Genomic DNA, 13849 nt, shown 5'->3' with positions numbered 1-13849 from the left:
TATAATGAAAATGGTGCTTTCAAGAGCTGTGCAGTGTACAACCTGAGCAACTGTAAGAGGCACTGAAAGAAAGAACCTCAAGTCCATAAAATGGAATATGTCGGAAATGTCTTCATTTTAATTCAGTTGTTTTGGGAAACATTGATACAACATAATAGTGGTTCAGTGGTAGGATTCTCCTCTTCCATGTTGGAGACCTGGGTTCTATTCTTGACCAATGCACATTGTGTGCGGCACCACCCTTCTACCAGTGGAGGCTTGTATGTTGCTATGATGCTGACTGAGCAGGTTTCATTGGCGCTTCCAGACTAAGATGTACTAGGAAGAAAGGCCTGGTTATGTAGTTCCAAACTTCAGCCAATAAAAACCCTGCAGATCACAATGTTTGATCTGCAACTGCTCATGGGATGATGTACTATTTGGCAGTGTTCAGTTCCACTGTGCACGGGGTTGCCATGAGTTGGGGCCAACTCGATGGCAGCTAACAACCATTTGTTCTAATTGTCATTTCCCCCAAAATTTTGGGCAGTATTTTTTTGTGTGTGTGTCTTCCAAATGCATTTTCTGACAAGGAAGCACTTTAATTTATTGCCATATTGCCATATTGTGGCTGTGTATAATTTCAGCCATGTTGCTGTGGCAGGAAGAATGAGAATTTTTGTAAAAGCTCATATTCTGAATGTTTTGTACGCCTAAAGCCCAGTGTATGTGCCTTTTGGGTCTATGCATCATTTTTATGATAGTAACTGAGAATCCAAATTTCAAATAGAATTTTTCATAATTTATGTTTGGCTGGCTTTTTGTGTGGTGAGATTCGAATACCATCGGTTTTACCTTGTAATGTGGATGAAAAAGAACTCATACTCACAAACATCAGCTTTTCCATTTATCGTTTGCTTGTGCTTGCATTTCTAGTATTATATGCACCAGGGTATTTCTTTATAGAAATCTTTTAAAACCTTTTGTTCATATTTAAATAAACACTAGGTAATATAATCTGTAACTTACCTTTGTCCACTTAAGATGTGATAGGGGCCAATATACTTTATGTTACTATGAAATTTGCAACAAAGCACCGGTGTTATGGCCAAGCCATCTTGTTGGAAACCCCTCACTTTCCAGTGGGACCCTATGCGTCCTGGACATGTGGCCCCCTGACTATGGGTTGAGTGATAGTTCTAGGGTCATTCTGAGTATTGCTAGTTGTTGTCATTAGGTGACATTGAGTCAATTCCAACTCATAGTGCCTATGTACAATAGAACAGAATATTGCTCATTCCTGTGCCATCCTCACCATTGTTGCTATGTTTGAGCCCATTGTTGCAGCCACTGTGTCAAAACATTTCAGTAAGGGTCTTCCTCTTTTTTCGCTGACCCTCTGCTTTACCAAGTATGATGTCTTTCTCCAGGATCTGGTCCCTCCTTACAACATGTCCAAAGTATGTGAGACAAAGTCTGGCCATCCTTGCTTCTAAGGAGCATTCTGGCTGTACTTCTTCCAAGACAAATTTGTTCATTCTTCTGGGAGAATATTCAATATTCTTTGCCAACAACATAATTCAAAGGCATCAATTCTCCTTCGGTCTTCCTTATTCATTGTTCAGCTTTTGCACGCAAGTGAGGTGATTGAAAATACCATGGTTTGGGTCAGACACACTTTAATCCTCAGAGTGACATCTTTGCTTTTTAACACTTTAAAGTGGTCTTTTGTAGCAGATTTGCCCAAAGCAATACATTATTTGATTTCTTGACTGTTACTTCCAACAGCGTTAATTATAGATTGAAGTAAAATGAAATCCTTGACAAATTCAACATTTTCTCCCTTTATCATGATGTTGATTATTGGTCCAGTTGTGTGGATTTTTGTTTTCTTTATGTTGAGATGTAATACATACTGAAGGCTGTAGCCTTTGATCTTCATCAGGAAATGCTTCAAGTCCTCTTCACTTTCAGCAAGCAAGGCTGTGTCATGTCACAGGTTGTTAATGAGTTTTCCAGCAATCCTGTTGCTGCATTCTTCTTCTTATAGTCCAACTTTTCAGATTATTTGCTCAGCATACAGATTGAATAAGTATAGGTGAAGGATACAGCCTTGATGCATACCTTTCCTGATTTTAAACCACACAGTATCCCCTTGTTCTGTTTGAACTAAGGCTTCAAACTGGTTCTTCCCAATTCAGTCATAGTGGAGGAAGTGAAACAGGAATAGACCTGAATTTTTATAACTGGAACAGGAAAACTTACAGGTCGAAGCCCTGCTGGAAACCTAATCTTCCTCTTAGAAAATAAGGGCAGTGCATTGATTGCATAGCAACCATATCTCTTGCCAGTGAGATTTTGAGCAGAGTCAGAAACAGCAGTGCCCTGCTCAAAGATGGCAGCTGACCTCGCCACGGTGGTGAATGAGTGTCACGTGTCACAGTCCTGCCAATAATCCAATCTCACGCATCAGGTTTCTGAAGCAGCCTATCATGCCTCTTCCAAGTCTCCCATTCCAGGGCTTCTTCTACCCATAATCTTTCCCATTCTAGTTATCATTCCAGATCACCCAAATTTGGAACATTCGGGTGTGTTTCAGTTTCCCTTCTTTGGCCATGACTGAACTGGTTCAAACCGGTAGGAAGCCTTGTTTCAAACGACTGCCTCTTGGTCTGTGTATAGGTCCTGCATAAGCACAATTAATTGTTCCAGTATCCATAATTTGTTGTGATCCACACAGTCAAATGCCTTTGCATAGTCAATAAAACACACGTAAACATCTTTCTGGTATTCTCTGCTTTCAGCCAGGAGCCATCTGACATCAGCAATGATAACCCTTGTTCCACATCTTCTTCTGAATCTGGTTTGAATTTCTGGCAGTTCCTGTCAATGAACTGCTGCAACTGTTTTGAATTATTTTCAGCAAAATTTTACTTACATATTTACATGTGGTATTAATGGTATTGTTTAATAATTTCCACATTGTGTTGGATCACCTTTCTTTTGAATGGGCACAAGGGTGGATCTCTTCCAGTTGGTTGGCCAGGTACCTGTCTTCCAAATTTCTTGGCATAGGCAAGTGAGTGCTTCCAGCATGGCACCAGTTTGTTGCAATATCTCAATTATTGATATTCCGTCAGTTCTTGAAGCCTTGTTTTTTGCCAATGCCTTTAGTAAGGCTTGGGCTTCTTCCTTCAATACCATCGGTTCTTGATCATATGGTACCTCCTGAAATGGCTGAACTTTGACAAATTCTTTTTCATGCAGCGACTTTATGCATTCCTTCCATTTTCCTTTGATGCTTCCTGAGTTGTTCAATATTTTGCCCATAGAACCCTTCAGTACTGCAACTCAAGGCTTGAATTTTTTCTTCAGTTCTTTTAGCTTGAAAAATGCTGAGTGTATTTTTTCCTTTTGGTTTTCTAACTTCAGGTCTTTGCACATTTCATTATAATACTTTAATTTGTCTTTTCAAATCACCCTTTGAAATCTTCTGCTCAATGCTTTTACTTCATAAGTGTAGTAATAATTTTAGAGATTAAGTGAGATAATACAGGTAAAGTACCTGACATAGCGTGGGTGTACCGTAAATGGTTATTATCATATAACAAGGTATGACAAACTATGGGTCCTGGGGCCAAATCCAGCCTGCCATCTACTTTTGTAAATGAAGTTTCATTGGAGCACACTCCCATGTGTTTATATGTTGTTTGTAGCTGCTTTCACACCTCAGAGGCAGATTAAGTTGGCGCAACAGAGACTGGAAGTCCCATAAAGCCTAAACTACTTACTATCTGACCCTTTATTGAAAAAGTTTGACAAATTCTTTTTTTTTTTTTAATTAATTTTTATTAAGCTTCAAGTGAACATTTACCATTCCAATCAGTCTGTCACATGTAGGTTTACATACATCTTACTCCCTTCTCCCACTTGCTCTCCCCCTATTGAGTCAGCCCTTTCAGTCTCTCGTTTCGTGCCAATTTTGCCATCTTCCCTCTCTCTCTATCTTCCCATCCCCCCTCCAGTCAAGAGTTGCCAACACATTCTCCCCTGTCCACCTGATTTAATTAGCTCACTCTTCATCAGCATCTCTCTCCCCCCCACTGACCAGTCCTTTTCATGCCTGATGAGTTGTCTTCGGGGATGGTTCCTGTCCTGTGCCATCAGAAGTTCTGCGGAGCATTGTTTCTGGGATTCCTCTAGTCGCAGTCATACCATTAGGTATGGTCTTTTCATGAGAATTTGGGGTCTGTATCCCATTGGTCTCCTGCTCCCTCAGGAGTTGTCTGTTGTGCTCCCTGACAGGGCAGACATCAATTGTGGCCGGGCAGCAACTAGTTCTTCTGGTCTCAGGATAATGTAGGTCTCTGGTTCATGTGGCCCTTTCTGTCTCTTGGGTTCTTAGTTGTCGTGTGACCTTGGTGTTCTTCCTTTGTCTTTGCTCCAGGTGGGTTGAGACCAATTGATGTATCTTAGATGGCTGCTTGTTGGCATTTAGGACCCCAGGCGCCACCATTCAAAGTGGGATGCAGAATGTTTTCATAATAGAATTATTTTACCCATTGACTTAGAAGTCCCCTCAAACCAAGTTCCTCAGACCCCAGCCCCTGCTTCGCTGACCTTTGAAGCTTTCATTTTATCCTGGAAACCTCTTTGCTTTTAGTCCAGTCCAATTAGGCTGACCTTCCTTGTATTGAGTGTTGTCTTTCCCTTCACCCAAAGCAGTTCTTATCTACAGATTGATCAATAAAAAGCCCTCTCCCTCCCTCCCTCCCTCCCCCCTTTGTAATCACAAAAGTATGTGTTCTTCTCCGTTTTTTCTATTTCTCAAGATCTTATAATAGTTGTCTTATACAATATTTGTCCTTTTGCAACTGACTCATTTCCCTCAGCATAATGCCTTCCAGATTCCTCCATGTTATGAAATGCTTCAGAGATTCGTCACTGTTCTTTATCGATGCGTAGTATTCCATTGTGTGAATATACCAAAATTTATTTACCCATTCATCCGTTGACGGACATCTTGGTTGCTTCCAGCTTTTCGCTATTGTAAACAGAGCTGCAATAAACATGGGTGTGCATATATCTGTTTGTGTGAAGGCTCTTGTATCTCTAGGGTATATTCCGAGGAGTGGGATTTCTGGGTTGTATGGTAGTTCTATTTCTAACTGTTTAAGGTAACGCCAGATGGATTTCCAAAGTGGTTGTACCATTTTACAATCCCACCAGCAGTGTATGAGAGTTCCAATCTCTCCGCAGCCTCTCCAACATTTATTATTTTGTGTTTTTTGGATTAATGCCAGTCTAGTTGGTGTGAGATGGAATCTCATTGTAGTTTTAATTTGCATTTCTCTAATGGCTAATGATCGGGAGTATTTTCTCATGTATCTGTTGGCTGCCTGAATATCTTCCTTAGTGAAATGTGTGTTCATATCCTTTGCCCACTTCTTGATTGGGTTGTTTGTCTTTTTGTGGTTGAGTTTTGACAGAATCATGTAGATTTTAGAGATCAGACGCTGGTCTGAGATGTCATAGCTGAATATTCTTTCCCAGTCTGTAGGTTGTCTTTTTACTCTTTTGGTGAAGTCTTTAGATGAGCATAGGTGTTTGATTTTTAGGAGCTCCCAGTTATCTGGTTTCTCTTCATCATTTTTGGTAATGTTTTGTATTCTGTTTATGCCCTGTATTAGGGCTCCTAGGGTTGTCCCAATTTTTTCTTCCATGATCTTTATCGTTTTAGTCTTTATGTTTAGGTCTTTGATCCACTTGGAGTTAGTTTTGTGCATGGTGTGAGGTATGGGTCCTGTTTCATTCTTTTGCAAATGGATATCCAGTTATGCCAGCACCATTTGTTAAAAAGACTATCATTTCCCCAATTGACTGACACTGGTCCTTTGTCAAATATCAGCTGCTCATACGTGGATGGATCTATGTCTGGGTTCTCAATTCTGTTCCATTGGTCTATGTGCCTGTTGTTGTACCAGTACCAGGCTGTTTTGACTACTGTAGCTGTATAGTAGGTTCTGAAATCAGGTAGAGTGAGGCCTCCCACTTTCTTCTTCTTTTTCAGTAATGCTTTGCTTATCCGGGGGTTCTTTCCCTTCCATATGAAATTAGTGATTTGTTTCTCTATCCCCTTAAAATATGACATTGGTATTTGGATTGGAAGTGCGTTATATGTATAGATGGCTTTTGGTAGAATAGACATTTTTACTATGTTAAATCTTCCTATCCATGAGCAGGGTATGCTTTTCCACTTAAGTATGTCCTTTAGAGTTTCTTGTAGCAGAGTTTTATAGTTTTCTTTGTATAGGTCTTTTACATCCTTGGTAAGATTTATTCCTAAGTATTTTATCTTCTTGGGGGCTACTGTGAATGGTATTGATTTGGTTATTTCCTCTTTGGTGTTCTTTTTGTTGATGTAGAGGAATCCAAGTGATTTTTGTATGTTTATTTTATAACCTGAGACTCTTCCAAACTCTGCTATTAGTTTCAGTAGTTTTCTGGAGGATTCCTTAGGGTTTTCCATGTATACGATCATGTCATCTGCAAATAGTGATAGCTTTACTTCCTCCTTACCAATCTGGATACCCTTTATTTCTTTGTCTAGCCTAATTGCCCTGGCTAGGACTTCAAGTACGATGTTGAATAAGAGCGGTGATAAAGGGCATCCTTGTCTGGTTCCCGTTCTCAAGGGACATGCTTTCAGGTTCTCTCCATTTAGAGTGATATTGGCTGTTGGCTTTGCGTAGATGCCCTTTATTATGTTGAGGAATTTTCCTTCAATTCCTATTTTGGTAAGAGTTTTTATCATAAATGGGTGTTGAACTTTGTCAAATGCCTTTTCTGCATCTATTGATAAGATCATGTGGTTTTTATCTTTTGTTTTATTTATGTGATGGATTACATTAATGGTTTTTCTGATATTAAACCAGCCTTGCCTACCTGGTATAAATCCCACTTGATCAGGGTGAATTATTTTTTTGATGTGTTTTTGGATTCTATTGGCTAGAATTTTGTTGAGGATTTTTGCATCAATGTTCATGAGGGATATAGGTCTAAAATTTTCTTTTTTTGTAATGTCTTTTCCTGGTTTTGGTATCAGGGAGATGGTAGCTTCATAGAATGAGTTGGGTATTATTCCGTCTTGTTCTATGCTTTGAAATACCTTCAGTAGTAATGGTGTTAAGTCTTCTCTGAAGGTTTGGTAGAACTCTGCAGTGAAGCCATCTGGGCCAGGACCTTTTTTTGTTGGAAGTTTTTTGATTACCGTTTCAATCTCTTTTTTTGTTATGGGTCTATTTAGTTGTTCTACTTCTGAATGTGTTAGTTTAGGTAGGTAGTATTGTTCCAAGAATTTATCCATTTCTTCTAGGTTTTCAAATTTGTTAGAGTACAATTTTATGTAGTAATCTGATATGATTCTTTTGATTTCATTTGGTCTGATGTGATGTGGTCCTTCTCGTTTCTTATTTGGGGTATTTGTTTCCTTTCCTGTTTTTCTTTAGTCAGTCTAGCCAATGGTTTATCAATTTTGTTAATTTTTTCAAAGAACCAGCTTTTGGCTTTGTTAATTCTTTCAATTGTTTTTCTGTTCTCTAATTCATTTAGTTCAGCTCTAATTTTTATTATTTGTTTTCTTCTGGTGGCTGATGGGTTCTTTTGTTGCTCACTTTCTATTTGTTCAAGTTGTCGGGACAGTTCTCTGATTTTGGCTCTTTCTTCTTTTTGTATGTGTGCATTTATCGATATAAATTGGCCTCTGAGCACTGCTTTTGCTGTGTCCCAGAGGTTTTGATAGGAAGTATTTTCATTCTCGTTGCTTTCTAAGAATTTCCTTATTCCCTCCTTGATGTCTTCTATAACCCAGTCTTTTTTCAGGAGGGTATTGTTCATTTTCCAAGTATTTGATTTCTTTTCCCTAGGTTTTCTGTTATTGATTTCTAGCTTCATTGCCTTGTGGTCTGAGAAGATGCTTTGTAATATTTCGATGTTTTGGATTCTACCAAGATATGTTTTGTGACCTAATATGTGGTCTATTCTAGAGAATGTTCCATGTGCACTAGAAAAAAAAGTATATTTTGCAGCAGTTGGGTGGAGAGTTCTGTATAAGTCAATGAGGTCAAGTTGGTTGATTGTTGTAAGTAGGTCTTCCGTGTCTCTATTGAGCTTCTTACTGGATGTCCTGTCCTTCTCCGAAAGTGGTGTGTTGAAGTCTCCTACTATATATGTGGAGGTGTCTATCTCACTTTTCAATTCTGTTAAAATTTGATTTATGTATCTTGCAGCCCTGTCATTAGGTGCGTAAATATTTAATATGGTTATGTCTTCCTGATCAATTGTCCCTTTTATCATTATATAGTGTCCTTCTTTATCCTTTGTGGCAGATTTAAGTCTAAAGTCTATTTTGTCAGAAATTAATATTGCTACTCCTCTTCTTTTTTGCTTATTGTTTGCTTGATATACTTTTTTCCATCCTTTGAGTTTTAGTTTGTTTGTGTCTCTAAGTCTAAGGTGTGTCTCTTGTAGGCAGCATATAGATGGATCATGTTTCTTTATGCAGTCCGTGACTCTCTGTCTCTTTATTGGTGCATTTAGTCCATTTACATTCAGCGTAATTATAGATAAATAAGTTTTTAGTGCTGTCATTTTGATGCCTTTTCATGTGAGTTGTTGGCCATTTCATTTTTCCACATACTTTTTTGTGCTGAGACGTTTTTCTTAGTAGATTGTGAGATCCTGATTTTCATAATGTTTGACTTTGTGTTTGTTGAGTCGTTACGTTTTCTTGGCTTTTTTCTTGAGTTATGGAATTGATATTCCTTTTTGTGGTTACCTTTTTATTTACCCCTATTTTTCTAAGTAAAAACCTAACTTGTATCGTTCTATATCGCCTTGTATCACTCTCCATCTGGCAGTTCAATGCCTCCTATATTTAGTCCCTCTTTTTGATTATTGTGATCGTTTATCTATTGATTTCCATGATTTCCTGTTGTGTGTATTATTTTGTTTATTTATTTATTTTTTAGAATTAGTCTTAATTTGTTAGTTTTTGTGCTTTCCCTATTTGAGTTGCGTTGATATCAGGGCGTTCTGTTTTGTGACATTGTATTGTGCTGGTACCTGATGTTATTGGTCATCAGGCCAAACAGTCTCCTTTAGCATTTCTTGCAGTCTTGGTTTAGTTTTTGCAAATTCTCTAAACTTGTGTTTATCTGTAAATATCTTAATTTCTCCTTCATATTTCAGAGAGAGTTTTGCTGGATATATGATCCTTGGTTGGCAGTTTTTCTCCTTCAGTGCTCTGTATACGTCGTCCCATTCCCTTCTTGCCTGCGTGGTTTCTGCTGAGTAGTCTGAACTTATTCTTATTGATTCTCCCTTGAAGGAAACCTTTCTTTTCTCCCTGGCTGCTTTTAAAATTTTCTGTTTGTCTTTGGTTTTGGCAAGTTTGATGATAATATGTCTTGGTGTTTTTCTTTTTGGATCAATCTTAAATGGGGTTCGATGAGCATCTTGGATAGATATCCTTTCGTCTTTCATGACGTCAGGGAAGTTTTGTGTCAGGAGTTCTTCAACTATTTTCTCTGTGTTTTCTGTCCCCCCTCCCTGTTCTGGGACTCCAATCACTCGCAAGTCATCCTTCTTGATAGAGTCCCACATGATTCTTAGGGTTTCTTCATTTTTTTAAATTCTTTTATCTGATTTTTTTTCAGCTATGTTGGTGTTGTTTCCCTGGTCCTCCAGAAGTCCCAGTCTACATTCTAATTGCTCGAGTCTGCTCCTCTGACTTTCTATTGCGTTGTCAAATTTGGTAATTTTATTGTTAATCTTTTGGATTTCTACATGCTGTCTCTCTATGGATTCTTGCAACTTGTTAATTTTTCCACTATGTTCTTGAATAATCTTTTTGAGTTCTTCAACAGTTTTATCAGTGTGTTCCTTGGCTTTTCCTGCATTTATCCTAATTTCATTTGTGATATCTTTAAGCATTCTGTAAATTTTTATATTCTGTGTCTGATAATTCCAGGATTGTATCTTCATTTGGGAAAGATTTTGATTCTTTTGTTTGGGGGTTGGAGAAGCTGTCATGGTCTGTTTCTTTATGTGGTTTGATATGGACTGCTGTCTCCGAGCCATCACTGGGAAACTAGATTTTCCAGGTAGTCGGCTAAAAAAGATGCAGTCAAATTCCTATCTGAATTCTCCCTCTGGCTCCAGGTATTCGGATGTTAATGGAGCTGCCTGGGGAGGGTGGGGGAGGGATCAGAGAGCTAGGAGTGTAGCACCACAGAATATAGAGGTGATCACCGCGTTCACGCTCCGCCCCCGTCAACCAAAATCCGGGCGTGACGGCTCCCCAGTTGGGACGCTACTCTCCCCACTCTGAGACCAGTCACTTCCTCCCGTGGACTTCTCCATCCGGTGCGCGGCACCGCTCCCGCGAAGTGGGTGGGCGTCACCCGCACCACCAGGTGGGCCCGCCCCCTGGGTCAATTCAGGGGAATAGAATTGGACCCCGTGCTCATGCCCTGCCCGCTTTTGCCAAAATCCCAGCGGGACGGCTCCCCGGCTGGGATGCTGCTCTCCCTGCTCCAAGACCAGTCACTTTCTCCCGGGGACTTCTCCCTCCGGTGCATCGCGCCGCATGCGCGAACTGGGTGGGCGTCGCCCGCACGAACGTCTGGCCCCCCCCCGGGTTGCTTTAGGGAAATATAGCTGATCCCCACGCTCGTGCCATGCCCGCTTCCCGCCAAACTCCCGGCTGGATGGCTCCCCGGCTGGGACGTTGCTCTCCCCGCTCCAAGATCAGTCACTGCCTCCCGGGTGCTTCTCCCTCCAGCTGCGCCGCTACGCCGCCCGCACCCACCAGCTAGACTCTCTCCCAGGATGGGTTCGGGGGGGTAGGCCTGGGCCCCTTGTCTGTGCCGTCTGCCCCCCTGGGCTCTGCCCCAGATCGGGCTCCGAAGGTCACCTGCCTGGTATGCTGGCTCCTAGTTCTGAAAACGGTCGCTGTCTGCCTGTATTTGTTCGTTTTCCGTCTCTAAGTCTGTGCTTGTTCAGAGTTCGTAGATTGTTATGTATGTGATCGATTCACTTGTTTTTCCGAGTCTTTGTTGCAAGAGTGATCTGCGGTAGCGTCCACCTAGTCCGCCATCTTGGTCCCGCCCCTTGACAAATTCTTTTGTTGTTGTTGTTTGTTGCCTTGCAGTTGACTCTAACTCATGGAGACCCCATGTGTGCAAAGTAGAACTGTGCTCCATAGGGTTTCCATGGCTATGCTTTTTCAGAATCAGATCTTCAGGCCTTACTTCTGAGGTGTCTCTGGGTGGGTTTGAACCTCCAACCTTTTGTTTAGTAGTCTAGCACTTAACCATTTACAACACCCAGGGATTTTGCCAATCCCTGTTACATGTAGTATTAACATTATTTACTCTTCATGACTTTATAAACTTGAACAGGACCTCTTCTCAAACTCCACCCTCCTGGTGGCCTTCAGGTAGGGCCTGGGGCAGACCCTGCAGCTGCCTCTCTGACTGAGGGTGTTCTCTGGGAAAAGGCTGTCCTTCAGGGCTGGCAGTAAGGGCCAGAGAATTAACAATGCCCTACCCCAGCAGTCCTCAACCAGTACCAGTGACTAACAGGATATTAGTACCCCAGTACCTCTCCCCCACTTCAGGTGGGCCAACTCTGAGGTATGCGTAAGGGGGGACTAAACCTTACTCATGTTGGTGACTTCCCTTCCTTTCCTTTCCTGTCGTACTTCCTCAAATCCTTATTTCAGGGCCTGGTTCTGTAAGTAAATTCTGGCTTCCTTCCTTCCACATCCTTTCATGTTTGACTATGTGATATCCACTGCTGTCGAGTTGAGTCTGACTCATAGGGACTCTGTAGGACAGAGTAGAACTGCCCCATAGGGTTTCCAAGGCTGTAATCTTTAGGGGAGCAGACTGCCACGTATTTCTCCCATAGACCGTCTGGTGGGTTTGAATCACCGACCTTTGAGTTAGCAGCCAAGCTTTTTACCCGCTGCACCACCAGGGCTCCAGCACTGTTTGATAACTGTTGTTTTTCTACTGTGTTGGATGGCAGTAAGTAGATACTAGTCGGCTCATAAACAGCAAGTTTTATTGCGGACAAAATGACTGAAAACTCATGTGTACCCTGTGGTTTACAAGAACCAGAGTAGAGAGGTTAAAGGGACAAAACCTTAGATTGAACCACAGACCCACTGATGCAGACACAGTCAGAAGCTGGGCCTTCCTGCTTCTGTTGACTGTTCCTGGGTGCCTTAGATGCCGGGTGCCTGGCTTTGTCCTGTCTGTGGGTGTCAGGAGAATGCTTCTTGGGACTGAGCCCTGTGGGGTCTGGTGGGGAGAGCTGGAGGATGTTTGCAAAGCACTGTGAAGACCAGAGAAGAAAGTGCTTATGTAATGAAGGACTATTTCTGAGCATCCAGCAGCACCAAAGGTCTTGCTGTGTTTTCTCATTTTTGATTTATTTTTCAGAGAGCTTTTCAGCAGCTAAGAGAATGGCTTCATTGAGGGCTACTAATGATGGCATTGTGATTCCAAATTTTGGGTCTGGATGTCAGCTGTGCCCTTGACTCACAGCAGGAAGGGCTGATAATTGCCTAATTTGTCTTTGTCTTTATTTGACCAGCTGTTAAATGGGGGAACAATATTGTGGCTTGTTTTAAATGGCCAGTGGATCTTGAAACGTGGTTTGGAAAACCTTTGGGTTCGGGGCAACTGTTTAGGATTGTGTGTTTGAGCTGAGCTGAGCTGTTTTTTTAAAAATATTTTTATGGTGTTCCTAAAGAATAGGCCACAAGCTCTGTGCCTTGATAGGCCTCTTGACATCCTGACATGGCACCTCAAACCCAGACTCCAGATGCTTCCTATGAGAGGTAAGAGTGATACTCTCAGCCCAGCCTTACACCAAGTGTGCTGAGGTCAGGGCAGCTGGGCAGGCCTCGGGAGCCAGAGAAGCTGGGGTGGCCCTTGGGCTGGTCTTCCTCCAGATAGGGTATGAGCAACCTCATGTGGGTGTCTAGAGGGCTCTGTCAGACATTATTTTCTTTCTGTCTCTGATGACTATGGGGGTGAACAGTAGTCCAGCTGAAAGGAACCAACCATGTGGTAACACCAGATTTTCAAGGGGAAATTAAGCTCCCTTGTAAGGGCCTGAGGGAAGGGGACCACATGGCCACTGGCTGGACAACTGGACGTGTTTAGTGAGGGGGTAAGGGTGGTGTAAATGCCTACAGGGAAGGTCCTCCCTACTCCATGCCTCTAGGCAGTGGAGAGAGGGCTGCATAAGGTAGGGAATGGGGCAAGTCTTTCTGGGTGAGGGCAGTGAGCTGAGCTGTGGCCCTTTAGCGTCTGTTCATGGACAGCTGGAGAAGGAGGGTGTGCAGGGACACTAACTGCCTGGCTCCAGACTCACACCAGGAGATGACAACTGTTAAAGATAAACTTTGAAATATGTACATCGTAGAAAATTATGACTACATGGAAAAGTTAAAAGAAGAAATAAAATTTATTCTATTCCCCAAACAAGGGACAACCAGAAACATGTTAACATCATTCGTCTCCGTGGTCTTTTTAAATCTCAGTTTGAAAACATAATTTGAAGTAATATTGTAGACAGTACTGCATTTTGCTATTTTTTTTCATATTATAGCATAAATGCTTCTTCGCTTTACTAAAACCCTTTGTAAAACAACTGTTGTTCATGGCCTTATAATATTCTAATAAATGGAAGCACCGTGAATCAGTCAGGGTCCAGCCAGGAGATTGAAGCCACTCTAGGTATTTTAATAGAGAGAATTTGCGGTAGAGAATTGGTTACATGGGTGAAGGCAGAA

Source organism: Elephas maximus, chromosome 12 (assembly GCF_024166365.1).
Source record: "Elephas maximus indicus isolate mEleMax1 chromosome 12, mEleMax1 primary haplotype, whole genome shotgun sequence".
NCBI lineage: Eukaryota > Metazoa > Chordata > Mammalia > Proboscidea > Elephantidae > Elephas > Elephas maximus.
This window is presented reverse-complemented; position numbering follows the sequence as displayed.